Source organism: Galeopterus variegatus, unplaced genomic scaffold, assembly GCF_000696425.1.
Source record: "Galeopterus variegatus unplaced genomic scaffold, G_variegatus-3.0.2 Scaffold7228, whole genome shotgun sequence".
Classification (NCBI taxonomy): Eukaryota; Metazoa; Chordata; class Mammalia; order Dermoptera; family Cynocephalidae; genus Galeopterus; species Galeopterus variegatus.
In genome coordinates this window covers 69,154-79,465 of record NW_007733339.1, presented here as the reverse complement: position 1 = coordinate 79,465, position 10,312 = coordinate 69,154, and the positions used below count along the sequence as shown (strand labels likewise).

Genomic DNA, 10,312 nt, shown 5'->3' with positions numbered 1-10,312 from the left:
GGCTCTTCTCTCCTTCTGGCTTGTTTGCAGGAAGCACCAGCAGTATGACTGTAAGTGGTACGTCCCCCTGGTAGACTTAGTTTTTCCATCCCCCGAGGAGTCTGAGGCCAGCCCCCAGGTGCACCCCATCCTAGACCATGAGACAGAGGACATGAAAACAAAGATCTCTGCCCTCAAGAGTGAAATCCAGAAGGAGGTAAGTACAGCCTGGCATCTAGTAGAGTGTGGGATCATTCTTACTGTGTCCTTTCAAACTGGCTACAGAGGGGAAGGTGGAGGGAGAGAAAGTTGTAAGGTTTGAGAGTTTGATAAGGGAGGCAGGATGCAAGGGTGCTCAGATTTAAATGGGGTTAATTATGGAAAGTTTCCTGGAGAACAGTGTATGTTGAACGTTGTAGAAGAGGGAAGCAAGAGAAGAAGAAAAAGAGGGCTTTCTTAGGAAAAAGTGGGACATGTGCAAGAAAAAGGACCTGGGAGGCCTCTCAGAAACTGACAGATCAAGTTGGCAAATACATAAGGAGAGAGGGGACCTGAATACCACAGTTAACACACTTGATCTAAAAGTGCACAGAAGCTTGTTCCCTGACGGAGGACTAAGATTCTTGCACACACACACAGAGCACTCATTTGTCCTATATTAGGCCACAAAGAAAATCTCAAATTTTTTTCAGAAAATTGATAACATACAGTCACGTTCACAGACCACAGTGCAGTAAAATTAAAAACCCACAACTAGAATATTAGTTAATTACACGGCTGGAAAGTCAAAACTTTCAAGTTAAAGAGGAAGTCACAATAGAAACTGCAGACTATTTAGAAGGGCATGAAAATGAGGGTACTATGAAACCCAAGGGATGCAGCCAAAGCGCTGCTGGAGGAAAATGTCTAGCCTTGAACTTACACATTCGAAAGCAGTGGCTGCAGGAAAGCCTCGCGGGAGGAGTGTCCCCAGTGAGTGGAAGGAAGGGCGCAGAGTGGTTGGGTCGGCCTGGTCTCGTCCTCACCCGCCCAAGCTTGGCTTAGGCCTCCCTCCCCTGGGAAGCCTTCTTTAAGGCTCCACAGTCTGGGTTGGGTGCCCTGCCCCCAGTTCCCCATGTGCACCTCTGACTTTGCTTTTGTGGTACTGAGTTGTAATGCATGGCCAACCTTTTCTCTTCCCCACTAGAATTTGAACTTCAGTGAATGGGCTCTTTTCTGTTAGCATTAGCACATAAGAAATAGGAGCTTAGTGAGAAATTATTGAGGAATATGTGACCAGATGTCCTCTAAGGATCCTTTCAACTTGGACATCTCTCTTTGAACAGGGGAGAGGAAGACCCCAGTTATAACCTCGGGGGTGGTTGGTGCAGGGGGATGTCCTAGGACTGAGGGTCTGATAGGGGTGCATCTGCCCAGAGGAGCTCCCTGCCCAGCATGGTGTCTTCCTGGATGGCAGGGCTCCAGCCTGCTTCAGTTGAGACTGTTTCCCCACCTGGTGCTGCCCCTCACACCCCCCCAGGGGCATCCTGCGTGCATGTTTCCACCCAGTCCTGGGAGCCCGCAGGCTGTGTGCCCCAGGTGTGCAGATGTGGCCTTCTGCTCAGTCAGGTCAGTGCCCCCCTGAGCTCTGCTGGCTGCAAGGGGTGTGCCAGACAGCTAATAATTTTTAAAACTTTATTTATTTTTTTCTATTCACCAGTGTAATATTGGTTTGTTATAACTAGAAATGCCCTCAGTACTGAAGTGTATAAAGTAAAACTGGCCATTACCCACCTCCCATTGTTAACAGTTTAAGGTATATTCTTGTACTTTCTATGTTTATACTGGTGTGTGTGTGTACACACACACACACACACACACACAGACATTTTTCTAAAAATGAGACTAGACTACATGTGCTATTTTGCAACTTAAGCTTTTCCCTTAAGGTACACCTTAGAACTCTGGATCTATCAGATTCTTTTCAATAGCTGCACAATATTCTGTTACTTGACTGCACAACGATGTGTTAGGATATTTAGATAGTTTCCGATTCTTTACTCTTAGCAGGCAAGTGTACAGTGAACATCACTGCACTCTTATGTCTGTAGTAGCTTCCCTACAAGTGGGATGGCTGGGGCAAAGGGCGTGTGCATTTACTTGCCAGACTTACCTTTGAAAAAGTTGTATTCAGTTATGTCCCCCCAGCAATGTGTGAGTGTTTCCTTACATGGTCACAGCATTGGCTCTGAGCAGTTGTTACATTTTTGCCAGTCACTTAGTGAGTTAAAAAAAAAATGCTACAAAGATTAATTCTAACTGAGTAGCTGAGGATAACATTGGAACTGAGACGTGAAGCATAATAGCGATTAATAAAAGAGAGGGGTTCCTTTACAAAGTAGATATAAACTTAGAAAACTGGAGAAGAGTGTGCCAGCGGAGAGGGAATGGCTTAAGAGAACACACCGAGGCGGAGGGGGTCATGGTGGGATTTCTGGTCAAGCACAGAGGCTGGACCCCAGCCCTGGGAGGCCCTGGTGACAAGCCAGCAACAGGGGCTTAATGCCAAAAGATGTCTCAGGCTTTTAAAGCAGAATATCTCTATTGTACCCAGGATTTAATTTATAGAGGTGACACAGTGACAATACAGTGAGGCTAATGCCCCTGAAAAATTTTTATTACTGCCGTTTCCAGGAGAAGGGGGCACACCACACCGCACAGGGCCGCACGTGGAGCACCAGGTTTGGACAGGAGGCAGGAGGGGGCGGGGGGAGCACAGGCCACAGCTGTGCCGTGTTTCCCATTGGAGAAGCAAGGCAGGGCAGGGGGAACAGCTTAGGACTGGCTGGTTTGAATGTCAGCGGGCTCTGGGCTGCAGGGGTGGTCTCTAGTTATCTGGCCCCTCGCCCTGAGTCCTGGTCCCTGAGTGATTTGAAGCAGAGGAAATACTGGCTTGGTGGAGGAGAGTTAGACAAAGGAGGTAGCTGGGGAAAGGTGTGCTCGCAGGGGCGTCATTTACAATCTTAGCAATCAGCTAGCCCTGGGAGGAGCAGTTTCTCCTCACCCAGCCAGGCCCCCACCAAGAAGTTAAAACATCATAAAATACAGAAAATAAAAAACATGACGGGTGTGTTGTGCTTAGAGCTGCTGAATGTGAAGTGGAGTGCGAGTGTGAGAGAAACCAGCTGTGCCCCCTCCTCCTGCAGAAAGCCAACAGAGGACAGAGCCGGGCCATCGAGCGCCGAAAAAGATGTTTGAGAATGAGTTCTTGCTGCTGCTCGATTCTCCCACTATGCCATTTTCAGATCCACAGTCGGAATGGAAAGGTCAGGAAGGATGGGGTGGGATAAAGACAGCCCCTACCTCAGTCCAGGACTGTCTACTCTCTGTGACTCCTGGCCCTCACCTGTGGGAATCCAGGACTCAGGCCCCCACTTCCCAAGGAGGCTGCCGTGGCTCCAGCCCTGGACTCCCTCTCCCCACTGGTGTGGAACCAGTGCGTTCTGCTGGCCATCCCTGACACTGCCACTCCTGTCACTTGGATTCCCAGGAAAGAGGCCCCCCATTCCCAGCTGCCTCCTCCAAGCTCAGGGATGCCTGGATAAGGAGGAGCTTTATTGGGGGCTCCAGAAGCCAGGAATATGCTTGGCCCAGCTGTGGTCGCCCCACTGAATTCTCATCTCCTCTCTTCAGGGCTACCTGTTCCTATTGTCCTCGGACTATGAGAGGTCAGAGTGGAGAGAAGCAATTCAGAAACTACAGAAAAAGGGTAAAGTCCTGCCTCACTCTGTGTTGCCTGGATGGTGTCCACGGCAATAATGGGCCTTTTGTATTTCCAAGCATTTATTGCTTGGTGTCTTTTCTTTGGCCCTTATAGTCACCCTGGAACATGCAAAGGAGTTGGCGCTTCAGTCATGTTACTGATTAATTGGGATCCAAAGAATTTAAGTGATTTGCTTAGGGCGTATGATGAATTAGTGGTAGGACTGGACCCAGAGCCCAGGATTCTTTTGCTCTTTCTCTCACTCTCTCTCACAAACATACATGAACCTATTCAATTAGATTCTTCTATTTTTACCCCTCTGTCAGCACCCACAATAGTCTCCATGTGTCTACATGTCTTTCCTCCCTTCCAAGGACCAGCTCTGCCCCTAGAACTAAGCTGTCTTCCTGCAGCAGCCCCCAAGGAAGAGCAGCAGGTCCTAGTGGACCAGTGCTGATGCTCCCTCCTCTCTTGGCTTCTCTTTCAGATCTCCAGGCCTTTGTCCTGAGCTCAGTAGAGCTCCNCTCAGTCCAGGACTGTCTACTCTCTGTGACTCCTGGCCCTCACCTGTGGGAATCCAGGACTCAGGCCCCCACTTCCCAAGGAGGCTGCCGTGGCTCCAGCCCTGGACTCCCTCTCCCCACTGGTGTGGAACCAGTGCGTTCTGCTGGCCATCCCTGACACTGCCACTCCTGTCACTTGGATTCCCAGGAAAGAGGCCCCCCATTCCCAGCTGCCTCCTCCAAGCTCAGGGATGCCTGGATAAGGAGGAGCTTTATTGGGGGCTCCAGAAGCCAGGAATATGCTTGGCCCAGCTGTGGTCGCCCCACTGAATTCTCATCTCCTCTCTTCAGGGCTACCTGTTCCTATTGTCCTCGGACTATGAGAGGTCAGAGTGGAGAGAAGCAATTCAGAAACTACAGAAAAAGGGTAAAGTCCTGCCTCACTCTGTGTTGCCCGGATGGTGTCCACGGCAATAATGGGCCTTTTGTATTTCCAAGCATTTATTGTTTGGTGTCTTTTCTTTGGCCCTTATAGTCACCCTGGAACATGCAAAGGAGTTGGCGCTTCAGTCATGTTACTGATTAATTGGGATCCAAAGAATTTAAGTGATTTGCTTAGGGCGTATGATGAATTAGTGATAGGACTGGACCCAGAGCCCAGGGTTCTTTTGCTCTTTCTCTCACTCTCTCTCACAAACATACACGAACCTATTCAATTAGATTCTTCTATTTTTACCCCTCTGTCAGCACCCACAATAGTCCCCATGTGTCTACATGTCTTTCCCTCCCTTCCAAGGACCAGCTCTGCCCCTAGAACTAAGCTGTCTTCCTGCAGCAGCCCCCAAGGAAGAGCAGCAGGTCTTAGTGGACCAGTGCTGATGCTCCCTCCTCTCTTGGCTTCTCTTTCAGATCTCCAGGCCTTTGTCCTGAGCTCAGAAGAGCTCCGGGTGCTCACAGGATCCTGCTTCAAGCTTAGGACTGGACACAACATTCCTGTCACCAGCAATAAAGACGGTAAGATCTGGAACCCGAGGCTGCCCAACCAGCAGGTCCCAGCCCCCAGAGCATTGCTGGGGCCTTTCGTAAGGACCCAGACAGACACGTGGCTGCAAATGGCTAATCTCTGCTCAACTGGGCTGAGACTATTCAGTTGCCAGGTACACAGAAAGCTTGAATAGGGGTTACTCTCTATTGAGTCCCCAGATGGCCCCCAGCTCCTCCTCAGCCCCCCTTGTGGCTTGAGAGAAGAATCTGGCACCCAGGTGCACCGGGATCATGTTGTTTATATGTTCACGAGGCAGTTCAGTAATGAAACAAAAGACTGAAGCATGGGGCAGCGGGGTGGGGGAAAGAATAAGGTAGATGGATTAGAGCAGTACATGAGAAATAAGGTGGGAAGTTTCCAGGGACCAGATCTTGGAGGGCCTTGAATGCCAAGCAAGGGAGTTTGTAGTTTACGCTGTAAATTGAGGAAACTACGGGAAGTTTTTGAGCAGTGGGAGCTGTGATCCTGGCTGGTAACTGGCCCAGAGTGGGTGGATTCTAGCCGCCCATGGTGCTGGGAAGGGGTATACCCTGTGTCCTATGCAGGGGGCCGAGCTGGGCTTTCTCTCTTCTAGTAGCACAAAGTGACATTTCAGGGGGTGGTTGATTAGAGTACAGTACTGATCGCACCGAGGTCCAGGATTTGGATCCCCTTACCAGACAGCTGCCAGAAAAAGTGANTCAGTTGCCAGGTACACAGAAAGCTTGAATAGGGGTTACTCTCTATTGAGTCCCCAGATGGGCCCCAGCTCCTCCTCAGGCCCCCTTGTGGCTTGAGAGAAGAATCTGGCACCCAGGTGCACCGGGATCATGTTGTTTATATGTTCACGAGGCAGTCCAGTAATGGAAGCAAAAGACTGAAGCATGGGGCAGCGGGGTGGGGGAAAGAATAAGGTAGATGGATTAGAGCAGTACTTGAGAAATAAGGTGGGAAGTTTCCAGGGACCAGATCTTGGAGGGCCTTGAATGCCAAGCAAGGGAGTTTGGAGTTTACGCTGTAAACTGAGGAAACTACGGGAAGTTTTTGAGCAGTGGGAGCTGTGATCCTGGCTGGTAACTGGCCCAGAGTGGGTGGATTCTAGCTGCCCATGGTGCTGGGAAGGGGTATAGCCTGTGTCCTATGCAGGGGGCCGAGCTGGGCTTTCTCTTTTCTAGTAGCACAAAGTGACGTTTCAGGGGGTGGCTGGTTAGAGTACAGGACTGATCGCACCGAGGTCCAGGATTTGGATCCCCTTACCAGACAGCTGCCAGAAAAAGTGACTTATCTTATCGGTCAGTTTTCACTTTCAAAAACTAAACTGAAGTGGGCAGCCACGGGATAGGTAGCATTCAGAGGGAGGAACAGTGTCACTGGGGAATGGTACGAAATCCCTGGCCCAGGACGGTAGTTGTGGGCCGGCCTCCCGGGCTGAGTGGGGGGAGAAGGGCCCCCAGCACTCCCCAGAGCAGCTCACATCCGAGGAAGCAGTGGGCTTTGGAGACTTTTCCAGCCGGCCACCAGGTGGTGCTGTCAGCCATGNGACGGTAGTTGTGGGCCGGCCTCCCGGGCTGAGTGGGGGGAGAAGGGCCCCCAGCACTCCCTGGAGCAGCTCACATTGGAGGAAGCAGTGGGCTTTGGAGACTTTTCCAGCCGGCCACCAGGTGGTGCTGTCAGCCACGTCTCGGGCTGTCCTCCAGTCTGGGGTGGAGGAAGGGGCCAGCCTCTCTCCATCCCCTACCCTGGGGGCTTTTCTTTCTTGCAGACGACGAGTCTCCGGGGCTGTATGGCTTCCTGCATGTCATCGTCCACTCTGCTAAGAGATTTAAGCAGTCAGCCAGTAAGTGCCCCTGACCCATCCGCCCTAGGAAGGGTTTATCTTTTCACAGAAGGTCCCTGTGGACCCATTGTGGGGACCTCCCATTGCTCACTTGTCCTGCTCTGGTCTGCCCAGGCTGGGGCTCTGCCAGCATGCCTTGAGATGTGTGGTGCGCCCCCAAAAGCCAGGAACCAGCTTCTCTTGGCAGGGGGATCACCCCCACCCTCTGTCTCCAAGGTCCACTCTCCCCCAAGCTTCTCCTCCAGGTGTCTGAAACCTTGGAGATGCAAACAACTGGACTCCAACCCTGTATCTGCCAGTTATAAGTTGTGTGACCTTGGGCACGTTTCTTAACCTCTCTGAGCCTCAGCTTCCTTCTCCATAAAAGGCAATCACACTCAATCTTATTGGTCAGTTTTCACTTTCAAAGACAGCCATGGGAGGAACAGTGTCGCTGGGGAATGGTACGAAATCCCTGGCCCAGGACGGTAGCTGTGGGCCGGCCTCCCGGGCTGAGTGGGGGGAGAAGGGCCCCCAGCACTCCCCAGAGCAGCTCACATCGGAGGAAGCAGTGGGCTTTGGAGACTTTTCCAGCCGGCCACCAGGTGGTGCTGTCAGCCATGGCTCAGGCTGTCCTCCAGCCTGGGGTGGAGGAAGGGGTGAGCCTCTCTCCACCCCCTACCCTGGGGGCTTTTCTTTCTTGTAGACGACGAGTCTCCGGGGCTGTATGGCTTCCTGCATGTCATCGTCCACTCTGCTAAGGGATTTAAGCAGTCAGCCAGTAAGTGCCCCTGACCCATCCGCCCTAGGAAGGGTTTATCTTTTCACAGAAGGTCCCTTTGGACCCATTGTGGGGACCTCCCGTTGCTCACTTGTCCTGCTCTGGTCTGCCCAGGCTGGGGCTCTGCCAGCATGCCTTGAGATGTGTGGTGCGCCCCCAAAAGCCAGGAACCAGCTTCTCTTGGTAGGGGGATCACCCCCACCCTCTGTCTCCAAGGCCCACTCTCCCCCAAGCTTCTCCTCCAGGTGTCTGAAACCTTGGAGCTGCAAACAACTGGACTCCAACCCTGTATCTGCCAGTTATAAGCTGTGTGACCTTGGGCACGTTTCTTAACCTCTCTGAGCCTCAGCTTCCTTCTCCATAAAAGGCAGTCACACTCACTAATACTGACCTGAGAGCAGACTTAGATATGACCGCGTATGGGCAGTGCCAGCGCACTGCCACACATCCCTTTCCTTCCCCTACTTTATCGTCATCTACGAAGTAGCACTATAGATTTAGTAGATCTGTTTCTAGCATTTCACAAAATATGACTACATATTTTGTCTACTTTTTATTCACACAGGAATTTGTGAGTCAGATAGCTAATAGTTTCTACCCATTTGCCAGATGAGGAAGGTGAGTCCCAGAGAGGTTAAAGGACTTAACATCACACAGCATCAGCAACCCAGGGCTCCTGACTCCTTTCCTCTCCGCCTGCCCCCTCCCAGTCCCTTCTCTTCCTCTCCGGCAGGCGAGGCCTGCCCCAGCCTCTCTCCCTGCAGTGCACCATGCAGAGGTTATGCCAATGGCCCACAAACAGCCATTCGATCAACATTTACTGTGAAGCCTCCCCGAGTTCCTGGGGTGACTCAGCCTCCCCTCCCTGCATCCTCCTCATGCTCAGGCAAAATGTGGTTACAGCACCCGTCATGCTGTTTTGTCACTTATAATTTGCTTCTCCCACTGTGAGTTCTTTGAGGGCAGGAACCAGGTCTCCTTTATCCTTGGATGAATAGGAACTCAGAAATGCTGAATGAAGTAGTTAATTTATAGAGCGCCCACTGTGTACCTGGGGAAAACGAGAACGTGGCCAGCATGTGGACGGTGCTTTGGCCTGTCCAAAGCCTGTTCAGGTTCATTACCTGCTCTGATCCTCTGACTCCCTCTGAGGTCACGGATACCATTTCCGTTTTTCACATGGTAAAGCTGAGGCTCAGAGGGCGCAAGGGACTTGCCAGGGTTGCATGGGTCGTAGGTGGTACAGTAGAATCCACGCTGTCCCCTTAGACCATTTCCTGGAGTCTGGCCAGGACCACTCACTCATCACTTGGACTGCTTGTTAACATGGCAGCTTCCTGGACCCTCCCCGAACTGATAGAATCTCCTTCTTGGGAGCCGCTGTCAGGAGTTTTCCTGGTTAGTAAGCTCCATAGGGCTGATACATGGCCAAGTCTGCTCGGTGGGCCAGGTGCCTCCCACCTCCACAGTGCCCAGCTGTCTTGCCCCTCCTCTCTGTCCTGCTTCCTGTTGGCTGGGATGGGCCCCAGGGAGCAGGCCCATGGAGCTGGAGCAGGTATTCTGCCTCCCAAACTGGGGCAGGTGGTTAGAAACAGGGTGAGCTGCCACAAAATCTCCCCTTACCTCTGGATTGTTTCACCTCTTTTCCCCCCACCTCTGACCCACTCAGGTGTTCATTCTGACTCGGGGGTTAGTCCCCATGAATCTTCAACCACGGCTTCTTGTCCTAGTGAATATGTTACATCTGGACAGTCAGGCCTAGGTTGTGGGCACCACTATTGTTCCTCTTTTACAGATGACAGAACTGGGGGAGAGAAGTTAGGTGNTCCATAGGGCTGATACATGGCCAAGTCTGCTCGGTGGGCCAGGTGCCTCCCACCTCCACAGCGCCCAGCTGTCTTGCCCTTCCTCTCTCTCCTGCTTCCCGTTGGCTGGGATGGGCCCCAGGGAGCAGGCCCATGGAGCTGGAGCAGGTATTCTGCCTCCCAAACTGGGGCAGGTGGTTAGAAACACGGTGAGCTGCCACAAAATCTCCCCTTACCTCTGGATTGTTTCACCTCTTTTCCCCCCACCTCTGACCCACTCAGGTGTTCATTCTGACTCGGGGGTTAGGCCCCATGAATCTTCAACCACGGCTTCTTGTCCTAGTGAGTGCGTTACATCTGGACAGTCAGGCCTAGGGTGTGGGCACCACTATTGTACCTCTTCTACAGATGACAGAACTGGGGGAGAGAAGTTAGGTGACTTGGGCACAGCCAGGATTTGAACCCAGGCAGCCTGACTCTAAAGCCCCACTTTGGTCCCGTGAGCTATCCCCTAGCACCGATGGAGGGCTCACTTCTTGCCCCTCCGCCTCTCAGCCACATAGACCCGCTCCTGACCTGGCACAGGCTGGGGTGCTCTGGCCTCTGGCACTGTTCACCTGTTAATCTGTGACCATATTCCAGTGTGTTCTGACACCCACTTG

The 10,312-nt window shown here is 52.1% G+C and overlaps 1 pseudogene; it reads left to right on the top strand.

The window, feature by feature from the left end:
- Positions 1–10,312, top strand: part of LOC103607199 — a 41,913-nt pseudogene that overhangs the window by 27,891 nt on the left and 3,710 nt on the right.